Here is a 23567-nt window from a genome sequence, read left to right as displayed (position 1 = left end):
TGCCCTTACGATTAGCTATTTTTCAGAAACGAGAATATAAATTTAGTACTTAAGGATGTCATTCAAGATATTGCCATCAAACACTAATTGAAAGCCCTGATTGACTCCATTAGAGATTTTCTCATCAGATATTTATTGAAAGCCGTGATTGGACAATGACGGATGTGGACTCTTTCAAGGAACCTTCCCTTTCTCACACGTAATACTTTAGGGAACCTTCTAGAAATCTTTATCAGGACAGGCGAAAGTTGTCAGAAGACATATCCTCCTGTAAATGAGTAGATTGTATTAAATCGCTGCAGGTACCTTTGTAGGTGTCAGACTTGACGTACCTCGCTACATGTGCTTGCTTCTTTAAACTGATCGTAGCATGGTGTCTGTGCAGTGCGAAATGGAGGTAATGAATGAAACAAACCCAAATTCTTGACTTAGATATCTATTAAAATTTGGTCGAGAGAATTCGTACATGTGATCATCTATTTGTGTATGCCAGGAGGAATAGTCAACCAGTCGAAGCAAAAAGATACAGTAAATCAAGGGGGCTCTAAGATGCGTACCTTGCGAGTTATGGACACTTCGTCTTCGATACTGAGAAATAAATCTCTTCTACTACAAGGTCTTTGCTTTCCATATTTCGCGAGGTGATAGTATGGACGCAAACAAGAAAAAAAGTGCCCAATAAACATGAGCGCTAAAGCGCATACCTTAAGAGCTACGAACAATTGTTCATCTTCGGTTGGTGTTTTACAGTCCCTGCTAATAAATACTGACAGAACAAATATCGCACTAGACTAATGTGAGACCGCTTTTCCCGAGGAGCACGTAAAACTCCGCTTTAAAAGTTACTTTGTTTGTGACGGGAAACAGAAAAATAGTTTCCGCTGAAAATGGGCTTCGCATGAGCAGTATTTGTTTGGGGTGATTCCAGCAACACATGACATAAACGAAATTGTAAATATCTGGCACATGAGGAAAGAAGATCACAACTTGATATCAAATATGACTCTTCTGTATGAGTGAGTTAAAGTTGGATTCTTCACGAAAGTGGTAAAACTCAATAAGCGGCACACATGTGAAAATCGCACGTTCCCAAAGTGGTGTATCTTTGAGGGACGTAGAAGTATAACAACACACTGACATGTAGAAGAAATGGTAAATAATGTACAAAGGAACCAGTGTAAATGACACCTTTATGTTATTCTCATGTCAGAGGATGAGCTGTCACGTAAAGTTCTCCAGTATAGATCCAGAAGAAGGAAAGGGATCGAACATTGTGTGCAGTCCCAGAGTGGCTGCATGCCGAATACTGGTGGTGGTAAGCGAGCGAGGTTTCTATGTGAAACGGGTTTTCCCATTCCTTTTTGCCAGGTTACCGTGTAGCTCAGGTGACAGATTTCGTATTGCAGAGTTGCGTCTGTTATCTCACTGAGAATTAGGAGAGGGTAAAACATAACCACGTCCTCTCGAAATAGTCACAGCGCACGGCAAAGTAGGGTGAAGGGCGGAGGAATCTCGTACGTACTTCCCGGAAGCAACTGCTTAAGAGAATGTAGACAGCTCCAGAATTTGTGCCCGGACTGAAGTTGAGCTTTCGCGCTGAATTTAGGTACGGTAATTTCTTACACAGCCAGACCTCGAGGCAGCAATTCCCGGCTCGCGTGCCTGCACGTTAATGCGATTTAGCGAGTACGGCAGAGAAAGCGTAGTAGGAGCAGCAGGTTGCTACGTGTACTGTGCGGGGACAAATGAGGCGGGCCGGCCGGCTGTACGTACAGCAGAGGCAGGGCAGGGCAGGGCAGGGGGGCAGCGCTGCGCGGGCCGCGGGCAGTACTTCACGGCTCCGTGTCGGCCGCTCCCGGCTGTCGCCGCGATCCTCCGCTGCCACCTGGGGGCTCCGCGTAGGGACACCGCACTCCCTCACTCCTCCCTCGTACCACCGACAAGTCTTAGCTTCATTTCAACTCTCTGGGACTACAATTTCCATTCGAATTTGTCAAACACAAGCAAAAGTCAACGTTTATAACAAAAGTCGCTGCATCAGCTCTGTCAGCATTGTTCGGTCACTAGCACTCCTGAGGGATGGGATACTGCGGAGAAATGACTTCGTTGCAGTTTACTTTTTGTCTTCCAAGGTGACCTGGTAATATATAGACGAAGAAGTGTCTGCACAAGTTACTTAGCGATTTACTTCTACACAAATCTTCGAATTTTGCGTAAATAAAAAGCCTCGAAGTGTGACGTAATCTATGGAGCATCTAGGCCTAGCGTTGCAAAGCGATAGGAAACGGTACGAGCACGCAAGAGTAGTAAGAGGGAAGAAAAATGGTTTAAATGGCTCTGAGCACTATGGGACTTAACTTCTGAGGTCATCAGTCCCCTAGAACTTAGAACTACTTAAACCTAACTAACCTAAGGACATCACACACATCCATGCCCGAGGCAGGATTCGAACCTGCGACCGTAGCGGTCACGCGGTTCCAGACTGAAGCGCCTAGAACCGCTCGGCCACCCCGGCGGCAGTAATAGGGAAGGCGAATGGTCGACCTACTGGGAGAATTTTAAGAAAGTGTGGGTCGTCATTAAAGTGCAGCGCGTATAGAACACTAGTTGACTCATTCTTGAACACTGCTCGAGTATTTGGGATCCCTACCAGATCGGATTAAAAGCAGACGTCGAAGCAATTCAGAGGGGGCTGCTAGATTTGTTACCGGTACGTTCGATCAACAAGCGAGTATTGCGTAAATGCTTAGGCAACTCAAGTGGCCTCCCTGGAGGAAAGGCGACGTTGTTTTCCGGATACACTACACAGAAAATTTAGAGAACCGGCGTTTGAAGCGGACTACAGAGCGGTTCTACTGCCACCAATGTACATTTTGCGTAAGGACCACGAATGCAAGATGAGAGAAATAAGGGCTCGTGCGGAAGCATATACACAGTCGTTTTTCCCTCGCTATATTTGCGAGTGGAACAGGAAAGGAAATGGTAGTAATAGTACAAGGTACCCTCCACGACGCACCATACGGTGGGTAGCGGATTATGTATGTAGATTTATCATTAAGAAAGTATGTGCACAATACGATCCTCATTGAAAGTATAAGTTTTAGGAGTAATTAGTGTCGCAGACCTACATCAGAAGATTGATTTGAACACTGCAAAGCTTTGTTTGGCTGTTGCAGATGGTACGCTCTTCCCTCCTGCGACATTAGAATGGACTTACACGCCAGTTATAAGGTAGACCTTCAGTTAAACGTAGACTCCGGATCGTGGTGCAAACTGTGCAAAATACGAGTATTATGTATAAGCGAATAACGTCAAAAAGAAAAAAAAATGGTTCAAATGGCTCTGAGCACTATGGGACTTAACTGCTGAGGTCATCAGTCCCCTAGAACTTAGAACTACTTAAACCTAACTAACCTAAGGACATCACGCTCATCGATGCCCGAGGCAGGATTCGAACCTGCGACCGTAGCGGTCGCGCGGTACCAGACTGTAGCGCCTAGAACCGCTCGGCCACCTCGGCCGGCTGTCAAAAAGGAACTGCATTGCATTTCCAGTAGGGAGGTACATGATTAGTTAAAATTCTGTTCTGTTCTAACGACCTCCCTGCATTCATCTGTCCAGTTTCACCTTTCAGTTTCCACAGGAAGCTTGTTATCCCAACGAAATTCCCCGCGTAGTGAGATGAAGCGCTGACGTTCAAGCTATTGGCGATTAAAAGAAAACTCTAGATCTAAGAAAGTCACCGGAATTTTTCGTGTAACCTTTCATCCCCTTAGTGTCTCAGGTTAGTCTGTCTCATCATTACTTTCACGAAGACAAATACACTTTTCTCGAAATTTTACAAAATATCTTCTTGAGAATGGCAGGCAGTTCATTTCCACATTGAAATACGCTACTGTAATGGAAAAAATTCAAGTAAAAGAGTCACTAGATTAAACATATTATGTCCGTGGTGGGTTTGGTGGCACTTTTATTTTGAGAAAATGTCTCTCAAATAACGAAATTAACCCTTTTCTTGGATTTGGAAGCACCCGAAATAATTATTACGGAATTCAAACATTGGAAACCATTCCGTATGTTTAACCGTAATCTTAATCAAAAATATAGAAAACGTTGTATATTACAGATAGCTTACGTTACTTCTTTGACTGGAAAATGTGTTCGACACTTAAAAGCGTGGCACGGTGTACTATTCAGTTCCAGAAAATGAAGTCCTCAAGGCAGGTATAGGAAATTGGATTTGACGGTTTTCAGCTGTTTACAGGACATCTTGTGCTGGTCATTATTTCGCGGATTGGGTGCTAATAATTAGAAAATGCAGATGTGTAACGTAGCAGTAAAATGCGTGAAATGTTGGCTCGCAGACAGCCGCTTGAACTCGGATAAGAGAAGACGTTCGTGTAAATATGTTTGCTCGACTGCCTCGGCAGGCATTAAGAACGAGAGAGCGGTGCAGAAGAGGTAATAAAAAGTAGGGCTTGGCGAACGCGTTGTTGCGGCACGCGGGTCGACTCCCATTCTCTCTATCACTCGTCTCGATTAGTCTTTGTTGTTCATTATTGCCTCCTCTAAAAGCTTTTCACGGTTACTTTGTCATGAAATAACGTTAATCCCCTCTTTTTATTGAGTGACATTTACATGGGAATGGTTGATTGTGAGAAGCAACTCGAGGTTTCGCTTTGGCCCGCAGTGACATTTAGTGACGTATTTAAATATCAATCAAGTAAAAGTTAGGGGCATAAATAAACGTGGCTGTTCCCTAAAAGTTTTTTTTTATTTGTCCCCTGGTAACGCTCTTCCGCCCTTAATGATCTATAAATTCGTCGTTTATTCCCGCACGGCTTTCCGCGCCGACAGGACGCCGTGAACAAGTCCGAGGTCGCGTTTTCGCCTCCACGGCGAGTCGGCCGGTGCACGTGTGCATCCGCAGAGCGCGCCAAGCAGTAATTTGCGCGAGGCCCGCAGTTGCCTTCTGCGGTGGCAGCGCGTAATCAGCGGCCGCGCTAAACTCTTCACTCGTTACTCCCCACCCGGCGCCTCCTTCTTTTTTCAATACCGACCTTTCTGTTTGTTCCGTTCCGAGATACTCCTATTTTTCTTCTTTCTCTCTTCTTTCCCTCGCTTTTTTTTTAAAAATAAGGAACAGGAAACTTTGCTTCATCTCGAATAGACAAAAATGCGAGAATTTTTTGGTCGCATACATGTCTCTTGCACCTTATTGAGTCAAAGTTTTAGTACAGTTGATGCTTCACCATTTTACATTACAGTAGAGAACACTTTGCAACAAAGATGTTGAGCTGTATCACCTCTACCAACAATTTGCAGAGGCACTGAAAACAATCTACATACAACTGCCGGTAAACACGTGATTTCTCTTTTTCATCCTCATTTACTCTTTCCAGGAATGATAATTCACACTTCCCCGCAGTCAGATTCTAGGTTGTCCCAACGTTTCAGATATTACCTTATAAATGAAAACTAAAATGCGTTATGAGATTTGAATTGCGTCATGTTTAACCTGCAGTGGATCTGTGGTTGAAAATTCAGATGGAAAACCAATCATTACAAATGTCCCTAAAACGAACTGAAACTCACACAGTGAGTTGTGAACAGCCTATCAGTCAAAGTTAATGATAAGTTTAACGAAGTTAGAGATCATTATCACAGCTCTCACTCGTATTAGGTGTTAGTTTATTCTATGTACTAGTCAGTGCGATGTTACTTTGGAGTTCAGTCGATAATGCTAATAAATTAAAGCTAATAAAAATCTTCGGGTTTTCTTAACGTTCAAACAGCGTAATTACTTGAACATTTAGTACTCCCATGCGCCTGATTCATTAAGCTAGTGGCTAATTCTGAGTCCATAGGCACAAAGATTAGGGGTTCAATCTTTAGTGATCCCTAGACGTCATATCTCAGCTCTTTCACCTCTGATAACGGTTTTTGAGTGTGAAAAATGTCAGTCTGCACCGTGTTTCGGAATCGGACGTAAACTGTTGTTCAGGTAAAGGGCACGTCAATTCAGTGGTCAGAGGAAGGCTAAGACTGTTACTCTTCCCTTTGTAGTACGAGTACAACGTTATTTGTTTAGTTACGTCTTCCGCTTACTCTGTACTTTCATACAACTATCTTGATATCAGTTAGTGAAAGTAAACATTCTTGTCTGACCAATAATAAATCTTGTACTGACTAGTTTAACTGGTGTGCTATAAATAATAAGTGCAAAGAATGAGCAAAGATCAAACGCCACTGCGTAATTACTATGATTTAAAAGACATAGTGAAACTGATTTCTCACAATGCTTCCGTAATTCGTTTCGCAGAGATGCACAATACTAATAACCATTACCACCACCATCACCCAGCACTTTCATAACTTCATCTCTCGCGAATGAGAGGTAAAGAAGCACAATAATTCCATTCGCTGTTTGTCATAGGCGAAATCGACGATTCGACACACAAATATGTCACCGGAAAACATTATAGCTATCAGAATGCGTTAAATGCAGGTATCATCAATGAAGATAAGCTAAAAGAGCTCGAGACCAGTATGGACAAATGAATCGTAAACATAATGGCTAGTTGCCGTTTGATCAATTCAATGGTCTCCTGGCTGGTAGTATTTGGTCATTAATGTGCATTTGATAGTACATAAAAAACTGGAATAGTAATTATTACATTCGCTGAACGTCTGCGGAAGGTTGATTTTTAAGTCCTTTGAGTGATAAATCGCGCAATAGCACCAGTTTGACAGAAAATTCCCTCAAATCAGGCATTAGAATATTATAAAATGATACTTAGACGCTGATATCGGCAATTCTGAACTCGCACTCGAGGCAACAAAATTTAAATTAATAATTTTTCTTTTTATTGTTCAGGCTCTAGCGACATGAAACTCTTGTATGAAAAGTCATTTTACCAGTTTCAGAAACTGGACTATATCGTTGCGATTTAAGTCCACACTGCGAGTAACTGACAGATGAGAGTTTTCAGATTTGGCTGTCGTTGGGTCAATGGTAAAATACTAGGCTACAAATCTGAAGATCGTCACTCCTAGAATTTTAATCTGTAACTTGTTTCGCCCCTGGATATTATTTTTTTATGTGTAAGAAAGCCGAGTTGCACAATGATTCGGAGGCATTGTTGAACTGTAAGTGCCCCTGTAACTGGATGGGTTAGTCAATTCAGAGATCGAAGTGAGGAAACTGCATACCTTTAGTTTCAAACGAATCTTCGGCTTGATGAAAGCCTTACCTTTTGAAAGGAACGACAGCCTGCTGATGCTGTTCCTGTGGTTGGCGATGTAGGAGGATCGCAGGCCCCCCACAATTCACAGAATTAGTCAGAGGTGCGCCTTACCGCGTTTGATGGCGTAGCGGAAGTACGGCGGCTAGTGATGTGCGAATTTGAGAACAACCTGATGGTCTGTGTGTTGCAAGTTTGGACCAAACAACAACGGCTAGCTGCAGCGGCAGCCGTAAAACTCGAGCCCAAGGCGAGTCGCCAACGTAAGCGAAGGCCGCAACTTGTATTTCGTAAACTAGTTACCTGCCGGGGAGGAAAAAATTCATTATTTCAAGAAATATAACAATAGAATATGGTCGGTGATTGTAGGTTGCAGTTAATAGCGCCGTGTGAGATGGCGGCCGGTAATTATGTAGGTTTCCTCTCGGCGGTGGAGCGAGGAGGGAGGAAAAAATGGTAATTCGGCGTGGAGCCCGCGGCTGCGTTCTTGCGCAGGGCGGCACGGCACGGCACAGAGGAGCAGGCGGCGCAGCCAGCACACATCGGCAGCGCGGGTTTAATTCCGGGCCGGCACGCCCCCCTCGCGATATTTTTGCGAAATTCTCGGCGCGCCGGTGCGGGCCGCGGGGTTGGCCGTGCGTAACCTCCCGGCGGCCGGCCGGCTGACCTTGGGGCCCGGTGCCTCTCTCCTCTCCTCTCCCCTCCTCCCAGCACCGGCTCCTCCTGGGGCGGCCCCACCACTTCCACGTTTGCTGCCGGGAGAACAGAAACAGATGCCAGTGCTCTGATGTCTGGTATGTAGCCTTGTACCGGAGACAGACGCGGACGGTAAACAGTTCAGCGAGAAGAGAATATAAGCTGTCGAAATGTCGTGCTACAGAAGTATGCTGAAGATTGCATGAGTAGACTGGGTGAAGAGGTAGTGAATCGAACTTAGGAGAAAAGATATTTATGGCACAAAATTGACTAAAAGGAGAGATCGGTTGATAGGACACATCCAGAGGTCAAAAGGAGTAGTCAGTCTGGAAACGAAGGGAAGCGTGCTTGTTAAAAATTATAGGGGTCCATTACTTGACTACAGTGTGGAAGTTCGAATATACTTATGTTCCAGTACTTATGCAGAGATTGTAAGTAGGCTGTTTATGTTTTCTTTATGTAAGTAGGCTTTCTTATTGGCAACGTTACGTAGCGCTCTATATGAAAATCACTGTCTGTGCTGTGTGCAGTCTGTGGCTAGTTTGCATTGTTGTCTAACTTTTGAAGCCTTTGTCCCATTTGTCTCTGATTTTGTTCCATTTGTTGCATTAATTGCAATAATAATGTATCAGTGTCTGGAATCTGTTTCTCTATACTTTTTGGCAGTGCATTTTCACCGGCAACATTCACATTTTGACAAGCAGAAAATGTGTCTTGACTCATTTGAGAAAACGGTGAGGACGCAAAACCTGAATCTACAGTATTTGCAAAATTGTGTCCTATCATTTCGGATTCCTGAGGCGAGCTGTTGCCGAGCGATCGATCGATAATGCTTCCCTGTTCACTAATTGTTTCACTGCCTACGCCATTGTTTGCCGCCCGCTCCATTTCCCTATGCACAGTTACCAAATTACTATGTTGAATATTAGTTAATTCATTACATGGTGGCGCTAACACACTACTTTCGTCTTCACTGTCATTTCTCAGTTTACTTTGGAGCCTAGTATTACGTTTTTCACACGCCATTATTGTCGCAATATTTCACACAACAACACAGAAAAACACAATTTGGAGAGCAAAAATAGGGGAATACATTAACATAGCACTGAAAATAATATCTAGTTAATTGCAAGCGCCGCTGCGAAATACTTGGTGCAAATCTTCCTTACTCGAACTACTGCAATACAGCGAGCGCCACTACTGCCAGCTAAATAAAAGATTCAAACTACGGAAGGCACTAACTACTGATAGGAATAGTTAGCAAATGAAAGATTTTAATGGAGAACAAACAATGTATTTACCTTAATATCATCACAAGTCATAATATATGTAATTTCAAAACTCCGCCATCTCTCTCCTCACATCCACCACTGCTGGCGACTCACCTCTAACTGCGCAACGCTACGCGCTGTTCACATCCAGCTGCCGCTGCCCAACACTACAGTGGCAGACAACAATGCAAACTAGCCACAGGCTGCACACAGCACAGCCAGTGATTTTCATATAGAGCTCTACGTAACGTTGCCAATAAGAAAACATAAACAGCCTACTTACATAAAGAAAACATAAACAGCCTACTTACAAGATGAAGAGTTGTACAGGATAGACTTTAACGTGGTAGTTTTAGGTGTGTGTGGGGAGCGTGTATTTAACTGCGACTGCGTCAGATAAAGGCAACTGTTCGGCCTGAACTACGACAGTGCGACCTACACAAACAATTGTGCTGTAGCCGTTCCAAATTCGTTGTGGTCTCCGTTTTGCTTCGTCTTGTGCGCTACTCCTGATTTTCTATTCTTATTTTAAAATAAACGAAGAGGCTAATTCTGGTCCATGTCTCAGCAAACAGTTGCACTGTAGCTAATTCCTTGTGGTCTCCATTTTGCTTTGTCCTGTGGGTTAGTCTTTATTTTCTTTTCATGTTTTTGAATCACCGAAGAGACTAATTCTGGAACATAACGGAGTTCGAAAATGACCCTCAAAACGCCAGAACGAATCGGCGATCCGCATGACCATTATAGCTGTTCTTCTTTCGTAGGAGCTTAGAACATTGAAAGGAGGGCAAGGTTGTTTCCTCCACACTCCTCCTGTCCTCTCGGTTGGTCTGATTTCTAGTTTGTTTCCGTTCCCGGCCGCCTGCCACGTTATACTGTGCCGGCACTGTACTAGTCTTCGGACTGAATGCTACAGCAACAACAACAACAACGCTCTAGTTCGCAAACATCGGAGGACTTTTGTCCGCAATTGAGTGAGACTCCAGTAGAACTCTCGAATAGAATGCACAGCATATTTAGCATAGATTTGATTTAAGGATAAGAAAAAGTAAGGTGAAAATGATCAAATTTAGCAGGAATGAAGTTGCTAAATAACTCTTTGAAGCACACTGCGCATTTTTCACTCCTTTTTATCTTGCTCTTTGAATCGTATATTCTGAGGTCCGACACAGAGTGTAAATCGAGTTTAAGTCAGTCAACGGACAAGCAAATGATGTACGTAAGCCAAGTTACACATGAAGAGGGGAACAGATGTCCAGATGGATAGAGATATTAAGTCTTTCAGCGAAAACTGGAACTGAAGCGTTATTCGGGGTAAGATAAACAGAGAGGAGACGGATGTTGCATTTGTCGACAAAAATGGTAAAACCTGAATAGAGCGTAGGTACAGATTTTCACATTCCTTAAATGTAAGGACAGAGTATTAATGAATTTTTAAGAAAATGCTATAATGTAGAAAAAAATGTTTCAAAAGGCTCTGCGCACTATGGGAGTTAACATGTGAGGTCGTCAGTCCCCTAGAACTTAGAACTACTTAAACCTAAGTAACTTAGGACATCACACACATCCATGCCCGAGGCAGGATTCGAACCTGCGACCGTAGCGATCGCACGGTTCCAAACTGAAGCGCCTAGAACCCCTCGGCGACACGGCCGGCTATAATGTAGAAGATACGCGTTTGATATTCAGAGTTTCCCACCTGGATGGCAGCAGTAGTACTAATCCCCGACCTCGTACTGGTCAGTGTCAGCATCGAGCTGAAACAAGACACAAGCCGTGACGTGGCGAGGGCTGAAGGGGAGACTAATGTACCAGACGTGCACGTGAAACTGGGGGTAAACAGATAGAAACTTTAATTGTATGAGCTAGACAAGGCATAGCTGTTTCGTCTCGATACAGCTTACTCGATGACCTCTCCGTGAAGACGCAACATTCTCAGTGGCTCAACATTGCCGATTCTCTGAGCCGTTTTTGCCGTCGAAGTAGGGAGCGAAATGACGCAACGGCAATAAATTTCCGCCGGCGAAACGGCGACTGCGGCACGGTGCACTTTGAGATCAGTACTTAACCGTACTGATTGCGACGCGAGTCTGCTTGAGATTCCAGCCGTCAGAGGCGGCGTAACCGCAAGTGACAGGCGGACGAGCGGCTGTCTCGCGGCCCCGTCACGTACACACACACACGCACACACGAGCGCGGCGTACAGTGGCGGGGCGCAGCGCGTGTGCCGCCTACCCCGCGATGGCTCGACGGCGCGGCGCTGCGCTGCGCGGCGCTCGCCGCAACAGGTTTCGCAGTGCACCCAGGAATGTCACTCGGCCGCCGCTCGGCGCACTCCGCGCCTAGCCGCGCCACTCCGCCAAACGGACGTACACGACCGACAATGTGCGCAACTATCTTAGATTCCGGCTTTCATTCGACTGCTCAGCTATCTGAATGCCGCACACGCGACAGAGTCCGCATACTTACAAGAATAGAGATGGCCAGAAGTTATTCTGCGTACTAATGTTGAAAAGATACACAGGGTGCGTGAGAAAACTAACGAGAATGATTTTTTTTATCTACCAAAGTTTTAATTTTTTTTCAAACAACAATATTGGCCCCTTCAAAGTATCTCGCTTCGGCAGCTACACATCTATCGAGTCGTTCTTACCAGTCTTGTTAGCAGCGCTGAAGGCCTTCAGCTGCTAGGGTCACACTCTTTTGAGTGAAGTCCTTTTAAGACATTTTACGATTTCGGGAAAAGTAAAAAGCCACGAGACTAAGATCAACTGAATAGGCTGTGGAACAACAGGAATGCCGAAACTTCCTGGCAGATTAAAACTGTGTGCCGGACCGAGACTCGAACTCGGGACCTCTGCCTTTCGCGGGCAAGTGCTCTACCAACTGAGCTACCAAGCACGACTCACGCCCCGTCCTCACAGCTTTACTTCTGCCAGTAGAGCCAGTAGAGCACTTGCCCGCGAAAGGCAAAGGTCCCGAGTTCGAGTCTCGGTCCGGCACACAGTTTTAATCTGCCAGGAAGTTTCATATCAGCGCACACTCCGCTGCAAAATGAAAATCTCATTCTGGAAACAGGGATGCCATTTGAGGCCAAAAATTGCCGTGGCCGTGCGACATATGACGTTGTCGTGATGGAGCATTCAGTTGTCTGCAATGTGCGAATCTTCAGTCAAAATTTGATGTACGGTGAAAGGGTTTAATTTTAACACGTGAACTTTCATCCTTATTGTTAAACGTCGGTCTGATGTCGCAAGAGCGCACAAACGTTCGGTGTTTACGTGGGTTTTTGAAGTTGAAGGTCTCCCTGAGCGAGGTGCATTTCAACGTGTTTTCCGCCTTCCAAAGATGAATTGTGCCAGCGAACTTGTCCTCTTGATAAGGAATCTTCCCTACAGGCCTGCTTCACCTTTTCAGAGGTCGCATTCGCAGATTCCCCGAGTTTAACACAAAAACCGATTGCTTAACGTTGCTCTGAATTCCGCTGTTCCATTTTCATAAAACACAACAAAAACACATCTCTGATTGAGCTGTCAAAAATCACGTGACAGCTGTACCGAGTTGAAATTCGGACTGAGCATCTGGGGCAGGGGAACACACCGGTCTACAAAGGAAGAACAACATATCGTTGCCAAATCGCTCGTTGTGTAGTCAGTCCCATTATTTTCTTCACACACTTCCTATATACAGAAAACATGGCCATTCCGGGGCTTATGTTTATTTTACCTTAGTCTCTCGAAAAATTCGTTCAAATAGACCTAAACTGGTACATATTGTTATTACGAATATTAAAATTTGTTCGTATGCTTCCTCTCGGTGGGTCAGTGCTAAAGTGCCAGATTACCGATCCGTAAGTCTCAGACTGGATCGCTGGTCAGTCAGAATGTGTGTTAGTCATTTACCACTTCCTTCTCCCATGGAAGTTTTTTTTAATGTGAAAAATGTCGAGTTGCACCGTATTTGGGTCTCCATGTTGAGCTATATGCCCCCCTATAAATGACTGAGTAAGTAATTTCGAAGGTCGTAGGAGGGAACAACATATAACCTCCTAATAAAGAATCGTGGCGCTCAGGCTAATTTTCGGCTTGACGACAGCTATATCTTTTTCTTCAAAGTCGGTCGATTACTTCTTTTTATTGAGGTTCGTCACCCTCGCCACAAATGCTCTGTGGAGGGTCACAGGGAGCTGTGGGCGGTACAAACATTTCGGTTTCAACATAAGAGTTTTAAATCACATAAAATCGGTCTAATTCAATTATAAAGGTGAATCATTTACAGGTGTTTTTAAAATTCTGAATGATAATTTGCTTCGATTGCATTTACAATATAACCACGGCGTTTTTTCACTTAAAAATAAAAAGGGATGACTCATAAATGGAGATAATCTTATAAAGAATTACGGGGCATCCTCTAGAATTTGAAGGACCTTTATTGGTAAAGAATAGAGTTAGAGGACAGGATTGAAAGGGTTGGATACAAAAAAAGGGTCTGTTGGTTTGTAATGTATGTTTTTGGGGTAGTCCGGATAATTTTGATCACATAGTATATGAAGTGTGTGTAGGTGTAGATCTGGTAGAATGTATCGGTATAGATGCAGCAGCATACCTGAACTGGATAGAGCAAACAATGCCGAGTTTGTGAATAGTATGGAGGTGTTAAATGTGGACGAGAAGAAGTGGAAATTTTTCGAGATAGTAAAGAATTCATGTCGGGAAAGATAAAGGGATGTAAAAGTCAAGGCCGAACACTTGAAGTTCAAGGCCAAGTCAATTGAGTGGGAAAAAGGGTTAAGCAATTGAGAATTGTATAAGCGTTGGCTTCCGCTGCAGTCTGTTAAATACGTGAACGCTCCATATAAACTGTATATTTCGGCATTGTAACATCGAGCAACCTTTTGTTGAGACTGGGAAACAGCTTTCGTTCACTCAGTTCAACCTCATTCGTTCTGTTGCGAATGTGTTTGTCATGCCATCTGCTCGTGAATCGTGCAAGTATTATTGAAACATCTGTGTGTAAGAACTGAAGTTTGGCAATATCTATGAGAGAGTACAGCTTTCTGAAAATGATTGTTGAAAACACTTCAGAAACATCGGCTTCAAAGGCACCGTCACACGAATTAATTGCTTAAAAGCCACCTCCACGTAGTATCCGGTCGTTTTACTGTATACGACAATGTAGGAGTCTGCGCTTTAGTTAAGGTATAGAGTACCGTTAAATATTCATTTCATCAGATTCCGTACAAAGAGGGAACGTTTCTGAAGCGATAGTCTGTGCTTTTATATCAAAGTTCTGTTCAAAAAATCAGCTCTGATTCTTTTTTTTCCGGAACTCTTCTTGCCATATAAAGCAAGTTGGTTCGCATTTACTGCACAAGAAAATCCAAAGGCAGTGAAATAAACAAAGCTGGACAGACCCAGAATGAAGTGCTACAATTTGAGAGCAAGATGTGTGCTCTTACGTAGCAGACACAACACGCTTTTTGTTTCCATACATGCCATCTTGTTGCAGGAAATCAGGGGTAATCTCAAAGCGAAGGAAAGGGTTGCAACTGGTCACTGACTCGCGTTGATGTCTGCTTTGCACGTAAAAGGGTTGCCGGTCTTGCATCTCTTGCTTGTCTTCGCCACACGTTGATGAACAATATAGTTGCATCGAGTTGTTCAGCAGAAGCGACACTTCCTCCGTAGAAAAACTGGGGAAGTAGAAGAATTGTGTGACAGGGTCCCCTGTGTACTCAGGTTGACAATTATGGTCTGTAAAATTGTCAGCGGCCGACAGACGCGACGTGTGGTGACTCAGATTTATTGCGTCCGGGGCGAGCTTTCCTGCCCGCCGCAATTCGCCCGGACTTCTCCGGAGAAACTTTACGCTGTTTCTGCTCCCGAACGAAATGTTTCACCTATTACATTCGAATGATGCTACTGTCTAATGATTTAAATGGCTCTGAGCACTATGGGACTTAACATCTGAGGTCATCAGTCCCCTAGAACTTAGAACTACTTAAACCTAACTAACCTAAGGACATCACACACATCCATGCCCGAGTAAGGTTTCGAAACTGCAACCGTAGCAGCAGCGCGGTTCCGGACTGAAGCGCTTAGAACCGCTCGGCCACACCGGCCGGGATGCTACTGTTTCAGGGAAGAAATAAATCTGTTAGTAAATCAGTACGTGTTACTTGTTTAAGTCTTCGGGTATCAAAATCACATCTGTATAACATAGCTTAAAGTTTCCGGAAGAAGGTTAAGTTATGTGATGCTAGATTATCCAGTGTTAGAAGTTGAAATCTAGTGACAAAATACACCTTAACCTTTTGTTTGTATGTGTAGGTAAATTGTAGACCTGTGTGGAAGAGTAAAAGTCATTGCCAAATAACAAACTCCAATTAGTAAACCATAAATCAGCAGTATTCTGAAAGGCTTCGTGTATTTTGACATAAATACCCATCGTATTGTTCTGTATTATACAACCGTGTTTCATTACCTGCAAATGTACTTCACATTTTCCATACGTCCTAAAGGGCCGAACTGCTGAGGTCAACGGTCCGTACACTTCACGCTACTTAAACTTACTTATGCTAAGAACAACCCACACACACCCATGCCCAAGGGAGGACTCGAACCTCCGGCGGAAGGGGAACTACGTCATCCTTAGAACTAATATAAAACGTGTTTTTCAATCATACTGAAACATACTGAAGTGCTGATTTGGACGGCTAGCTGTCTTGAGCTACCATTCGCTATTGACCCGGAACAATTCAGTTGTTTGTGTTGAACTCGAGGTCAGTGGGACGTTGGAACACAAAGTATGTGGCCACGTTCTCTGCCACTCCAGACTGTTTAATTTTTGTTTTCAGGCGGGGACAATAAACTGTAATGAGACGGCACTCTGCTGTCATAGTGATGAAATTTAATTCGGGAAGCGTAACTATGTCATTGCGTGCGAAACAGCGTGCTATAATAGAGTTTGTAGCCTCAGAAAAGGTGCCTCAAATTGGAATCCATAGAAGAGTGAAAGCTGTATACACTAATGATTGTATCGAAATCAGTAATGTACGAAATGGTTCAAATGGCTCTGAGCACTACGGGATTTAACATCTGAGGTCATCAGTCCCCTAGAACTTAGAACTACTTAAACCTAACTAACCTAAGTACATCACACACATCCATGCTCGAGGCAGAATTCGAATCTGCGACCGTAGCAGTCGAGCGCCTTGAACCGCTCGGCCACCGCGGCCGGCAGTAATGTACGAAGTTGGGTTGTTCATGGTCGTAATGTAGGAAATACTGGGGCTAACATCAACGTGTGTAACAGACCTTGTAGTGTTTCCGAAACGCAAAGAACGCCTTCGAGGACTTCACTTTGAGGTGCTGAGGCAAGTGGAGGTTAGGTTTTGGCTCAGTTAACAAAGTCAAACATTGTACAGTGGCGATTCAAACTGGTCTCTCAATCTGAGAAATGCGTTCGTCACCAGGATAACCATGTTGAGAAATAAATATGTAGACATGTAGAATAATGATGTAAAATGTTAATAAAATTTGCTTTATTTCAAAAGCCTTAAGAGTTGTCACATAAAAATTTCAAAGGCGTTGCTTTTCGGCACTCCCTCCCACATTTATGTCGAACTCGATGTCAACGGGATGATCAGACGTGAATATATGCACACGCCTGACTCTCCTGACTATTTCAATTCTAAGTTCGGTTCTCAGTCACGCATTTAAGTCACCTCAGTAAACTGAAACGAGATGGCTGCCGAAGTGATGAATTAGGAGAAAGCTTGAATAAGGACGTATCCGTGTCGACTTTGATATCAAAAGGCTGACTTTGATATCAAAAGGCATGGATGGAATGTAGACCTTTGACTTTCCCGGCTGTTTAAATTCTGAGTTCGTTTCTGTCTCAGGCGTTGAAGTCTCCGCACTGAATTCGGTATTTAATTGATTATATACTCTGGCTGTAGATAGGGGTTCAGTATTCGAAACCTTTGTTACTATATAAATCGACCTGAAAGCTTGGGATCTGACGGATTTTAACGCTCGGATGAACACCACTTATCTCAACCTTTTTCGCATCACTTGTTACTTGCTGCAGAAATGTGATTACGTTTATGTGGCAAATTTCTTTTAAGTCTTTGCTTTCGAATATCGAAATACGTATTCTGACACAACAGTGCATCTTCTTTCAATGAAACTTATGTTTCTGCAATTTTTAGTTGGTCCTTTTGTCAGCTGCGGTAGGCAAAGAAATACTATCGGGGAAGCTGCGTGAATGCCTTGCAAGCTAAAAGATGTTACAGTGGCAAAAGACTGTTAGGGACTAAAAAAATGCGTAATGTTCCTGTCCTGATAGTGTTCTCATGACAGGCATTCTTTCAAAAATCAAGAGCATCCTTGTTGTCTGTCATGTATATCTTTGTGTATGGGGTACACAGTAGTAAGCCATGCGCACCCGTCGCTGTTGGCGATGGTCGGGAGCGGGTTTGCGAAGTGGGTGAGTTTCCAGCGAGGTGGAATTTGGAGGAGCGGGCAGGCGCGTGCTGACGGCCGGTGGCTTCGGCGGCGGCGGCGGCGGCAGCAGCCAGCAGCAGGAGCAGCAGCGGCAGCCGCCACCGCGGCCGGCACGCACACGCTACCGCAGGTACGCGCCGCCTGGGGCGCTGAGCCCTGGCGCCGGCCCCGGCCGTCAGCCGCGTCACACTGTCTTCCCGTCATCCGCGGAGGACGGGCGGCGCGCGCTCGCGAACTGCGCGCACCGGCCAAGCTGCCGGTGCAAACCGGGTAACTTGCGAGGCGGCCGTTGTGCATAATCCACGCAAAACTCTCCACTTTCTGAGGTTAGACGGTAATCGTTACTAATATTTTCACTTTGCGCGGATTTCGCCCAAAACGTGGACCGTAGTGGCGTTTAAGAAGGAAATGCGAAGACGCCAAGAAGTGACGGTATGTATCATTCTGCCGGCAAGACATCATATAAACGTCAGCTCTGTCTTCAACGTTTACCAAGACAGTTATTTGAATCGCCGGGAATGGGATGATTACCTGTTCTGCTATGACTCAGTTTGCCATAATGCTGCAACGTACGTGCTGCCGGACGGAGCTCCTGCATATTGCCACAAAAAAAAAAAAAAAACAGTCGTGGTCATTGTATCGGCTCCTCGGTGTTTTTGCAGAACCACCAAAGCAATCTGATCTTTCTCAACTAGATAACTTTTTGGGTGTTGTCCAAAGTTAAAAGCTTACAGGCAAAAGTGATCTACAAGAGAGTAATAACATAGTCTCGTTTTAAAAGCCTGTCAGAGCATTAAAGAAGAAGTAGTTAGAAACACAGTATCTGTTAACGTGAGGCGAAATTCAGCGAAAATGGTACCATTATTTGAATATTAGTTGTCATGGGCAAATAAGAATAAATCAGTTGTAAACAGAACAAACGGTAACGTGTTTTCTCTTTAGAATGGTCCTCGCTGGTACGTAATGAAGTATGTCGGTATAGTCCAGAACCGACTTTCCATTCGCAACTAAGAAGGGCATAGCAGTTATGAAATACAACAGATCTGAAAGCATGAGAAGTCAATCGAATTATTCTTGATGGTTATAATTCTGTACACCATTCCCCGTAGATGCAGTATTCAAATCGAATTGGTGTTCCAGAAACCAAACTATTAGAGATTACAAAAAAATTAAGCGAGGGTAATGTGCCAATACTTCAAATGGGAGAACAGTGAAATACGTTATTTACCAAATCGAAACTGTGTTATGTCGCAGGTTCGAATCCTGCCTCGGGCATGGATGTGTGTGATGTCCTTAGGTTAGTTAGGGTTAACTAGTTCTAAGTTCTAGGGGACTGATGACCTCAGATGTTAAGTCCCATAGTGCTCAGAGCCATTTGAACCATTTGAAACTGTGTTGGTGAGTTCATAGCAGCAGCTACGCAATGCAGTGCGTAGCTGCAATGCAGTAAATACATATATGACATCACATCAATTAATATATGCGGAGCTGCTATGAACGAATATATCAGAAATCGAAAATCGAAACATGCATCTATGAAATTTTGACAATATGGGTAATAGCAATCACTTTCCCTTTAGGAATAGTATATATTAATTCATTATAACTTTCGACAAATACGAATAAAATCCAACGAGCATTTCATTTCAATATTACAATAAAAATAGCGAAGAATTGATAATCCAGTGTTTCTAGATGGGAATGATCGCGTATATTATCATTGTCAATGGCAGAATAAGTTAAACGCTTGTCATCACAGCACTGTGGACATTTACAATGAAAATTTAGCGATAATTGAACCGATACGTACGACTCTTTCTTCTACATTGCAACAGACAGGCATTTTCAGGAAACATACTGAGGACATCATTACGTTGCTGGAAAAGCTCTGACGTACAGTTATCGGTAAAAAATATTGCAGTACAGAGACTGTGTTTACATAGATGTCGCTACACTTCGTTTACTGAATCCGGAAATAATGATTCGCTTCCACTGATGGACTGCGTATTTAGTAAAATGGCTAAGAACACGGTTTGAGGTGGATTGCCACAGATATTAGTGTCAATTATCCAAGGCCTTTCAATGCCTAAAAGCACATTGTGATGAGGAATAACATGCGTGACAATGCTCTTCAGTCATGTCGTGTGAAAATCCAATCTAAAGGTACTACCCCCTTCACTCTTCTCTCTTTCATGCACACGCACACAAACACGCACGCACACGCACACACACACACATAACACACACACACACACAAATAAATAAGTGATGTACAGGCATATGTTGACTGAAATATGTTGTTGGACTGGCCATCAGCAAGAAAAGTAAATAGCAAAGGCATCGAAAACGCACTTTCATAAAAATCTGAGTTCTACACAAAGTTTTGAAATTCGTTCCATACTTGTCCCACTCTCACCTAAAATAGACATACTTATCAGACAATCGGAGAGTTGTTCACTGTCTGTAAATACATACTTAAATGAAATAGGATAAATGAGAGTGGCCCTGCACCACAACCTTTACATACTACGTTCGTCACCACAGATGTGATTGTCTCTGATGGTTTGTGACTCTCTGGGTGAACTGTTATTACTTAGCAAGTCTGTGTACAAATCACATATTATCTGTTACGAACTCGCTCCTAGTCCTTAGTAGCGAGCGATGTTCATCTACATTGCACTGGGAAAATATCTGAAACGTTCAACATGGTATTGCCTAGCAATGTACGTAGCGTGAAGAAACGCAGGAAAGTATTTCTGTGGTGTGTAGGTACTCACCGAAAATGGAGACCCATCTTTGCAGTGGCAGTCAACAAAGGGAAGATGTCCGTAGGCTGGAGGTAAATTGGCTGCAACCGCTATCGGCTCCCAGCCGCCCCGTCGCGATATCGATTTCGTGGATTTACCGTGTCAGAGTGCGCGTTACAGATTCGTTTGTACGCTAGGCGCTGTAAGTCATCGTTATACTGTAATCTCGCCCGCGGTAAACATCGTAATTTGAGCGGCCGATGGTGTGCGATAAAATTAGCTCGCGAGTGGCGCGTACATCGTCGGCCGATAGCGAGCGTGTTGACAGAGGCCAGTCCTGCTTTATATCGCCTGCTCTGTGGTTAGTCCGTTTTATACGAGCTGCTTTCCCCGGGCTTCTTTATTCTGTGGCCGATAATTGTGCCTGATAAGCCGCCCGAAACGGAACCCAGCCAGCCAACCTCTTTGCTGCTGTACTTGCGTTCCGCAGCAGACGTCCAGCGGGTCGGTGTTGCTTTCCGGGGAAGACAGCAACATTATTGAGTTCTTCTGGTGTCTCAAAAACTGAACAAACGAAACAAGTTGCCACGATTTGGCCTTATTCGTACTACTGATCACGATGAATCCACCGAAAGAGGGTTTGATAGCCGTTACTAAATATCGTGTAAAGTTGGTGGACAAGTGAGGTGATAAAATTTTCCATTTGACCTGGCGGTGCTCTGCATTTACCGTATTACCTCTGCTGACGTCAATAACAAGAGAGCGTGTTTACCTACTTGCATCCTCACTAACACCGCTATTGAGTATGAGGAAACCATGTATACCTATAGCCCACATTTATTTGAAGGTGCATGAGGACAGGTGCACATGTGTGTGTCAGTGTTCAAGAAGTCGTCGGCAGGCAACTAGAGACAAGGCACAAGCGGTGCCTACGTTCGTTATTTGTTGTGAAACGCCTATCACGACGCAGCCACTAGAATGAGCCTTGTGCCTGCATTTCGCTAGTCTCCAGTGAGAATCAATACGAGGAAGTAAAACAGTGTACTAGCAGCCATTATCAAAACAAACGCGGTGATTTGCAGGCGAAATGTTACTTGGCGTTGCCAGGCATTTCGTTTTGTAGATTATCCATTCTAGTGAACTGCTAACGGCCCCAGTATGGCACAGCGATGAATAGCGATAGTATTATTTTTCCTTGAGACGGAAAGGAAGAAGAATCGCATCTGAGAAAAAGACAAAGTCCTGTTACATCTTTTCTCCCCGTTGCCTCATGCCGCTGCTACACTTCAAATCCTGAAGGTACATAATATTCAGATTGTGTTTCTTCCTCGTGGTGTTGGGAAGTATTACTTTTGTGATAGCTCTGTGACTTTCTGTAAATTGTACCGACAGCCAGTGCGAACAACTTCCTATAACACTAGTTGCCTACGAATGATTTTTTGCATGGCTTTCGCGAAGCTGACAGTCCTTCCTGGCAGCATCAAGTTCCTCGGTCACACTACGGCCTCATGGGCCATACTACACATTTCTTCTTACTGCCGTCTGATATATAGGGCAACACCTACGTTGAAGAAATGGACCTCAATCATTTTGCCCAGTACCCTGGTTAGCTACATGCTGAAACGGTTATCGCAATAATTATTTCAGCGTTTCACTGTGTCTACAGGGACCGCTGTCGTACCAGTTATATATACTGCGACAGCAGCATTTGCTACTGGTTGTGTGGAGAGCTAGCGACATGCAAAATGTCAGCCTTTAACTGTTGGTGGTAACTCACAGTGGGAATGGCCTTCACGACTGAACGTGGAAAATGAAAAAGGAATTGCGGTACAATGCGAATAATGATACAAAGGCGCTCCCACGCCCCCTCCCCCCCCCTCCTCCCACTCAGTGGTGAAAGGAAAAATACAGTGTAATCAGGTGATTTTTTTTAATAGAATGAATTAAAAGTCTGTATTACGCAGGTTTTTAACACGGTCGGACTGGAACTTCTTTATAGCTACTTCATATCCCCTCTCCTTCCGGTTTACCCTCCCGTCCAAACTATCATATGGGTGCTCTTGCACTGCAGTGAATTTCGGTGTCGGAAATGAATTTTCGTCATCGGCATCTTGGTGACACTGGGGTGAGGGTTTGTGATTTACAGCCAGCGTGCCACTCTCAAAGTAAATACGAAGACGTGTCACCAGCAGCAAGACTTGACTCGTTTTCCGAAGAAGTCGGGATGGGACGCTCGCCCCTCTATCGACATTTCGGTTCCTCAGCAGCTGGAAAGGCAGTCAGTATAACTCAGTGTTTCCATTCACATCTTCGTACCACTAGGGGAGGGGGGGGGGGGATACGAAAAAGAAACAAAATCGTAGAATTAACAGAAGCAAGCTTTATTAAGAACGAAATACTAGAATTAGACGACTTTCGAAGCAGGAAACATGAGGAATCAGGAACAACAAGTACAGATGAAAGGAAAGGACGGGACATGGGGAGAAGATGGAGTGCTGGAAAAGTGGAAAATAACAAAGAGGAGGAATGGAAAAAGTCCCGCTATCTTCAGTATGGAGATACAAAAACCAGTCGATACACCTTTTATTGGTGGCCAGCTACGCATAACTGTTACATTTAATTCGTATGAGTCACATTTCGCCGAAAATTGTATTCGTTGAAGTAAGCGAGAGGAATTCTTTCTACTTCGCAGCTGAACTATCACAGCCCGTGTCTTACTGTGCGAAATTTAACCCACTTTGTGGAATATTACTTTGCGAAATCTTCTGTAATGGTGACGAAAGGAATCGGCAACTGCGTTGAGTGAAGAATATCGCAGTGAACAGCGTCAAGTCGTACATGGATACTGCGGAAACAGCTAAAGGCAATATGAGAGGCATTTGGATATCAACGTTCTGAGGTACGACTATGGCCAGTTGCAACTACGGCATGTCTCTTTATGAACCGAAAAAAAAATAGGATCGTTCATTAACGGGTGTAAAAGGGCGGCTTTGTCACTCGGGTGAAAACAAAAACAGAGGCGACGGTGGTGGGGAGTGTCGGTCTCGCAGCGCAGCACGGGCAACGTTTCCTGTATTTAAATACAATGCGTGCTGGACGGCG

The 23567-nt window shown here is 44.1% G+C and overlaps 1 protein-coding gene across 3 annotated transcripts in view; it reads left to right on the top strand.

Annotated features, from left to right (window-relative positions):
- Positions 1–23567, top strand: part of LOC126092535 (protein dachsous-like) — a 590094-nt gene that overhangs the window by 62456 nt on the left and 504071 nt on the right. The window lies entirely within an intron of this gene.

The sequence above is a fragment of the Schistocerca cancellata genome, chromosome 7 (genome assembly GCF_023864275.1).
Source record: "Schistocerca cancellata isolate TAMUIC-IGC-003103 chromosome 7, iqSchCanc2.1, whole genome shotgun sequence".
In the NCBI taxonomy this organism is placed as follows: domain Eukaryota; kingdom Metazoa; phylum Arthropoda; class Insecta; order Orthoptera; family Acrididae; genus Schistocerca; species Schistocerca cancellata.
The sequence above is the reverse complement of the archived record's forward strand: the minus strand, read 5'-3'. Positions and strand labels throughout refer to the sequence as shown.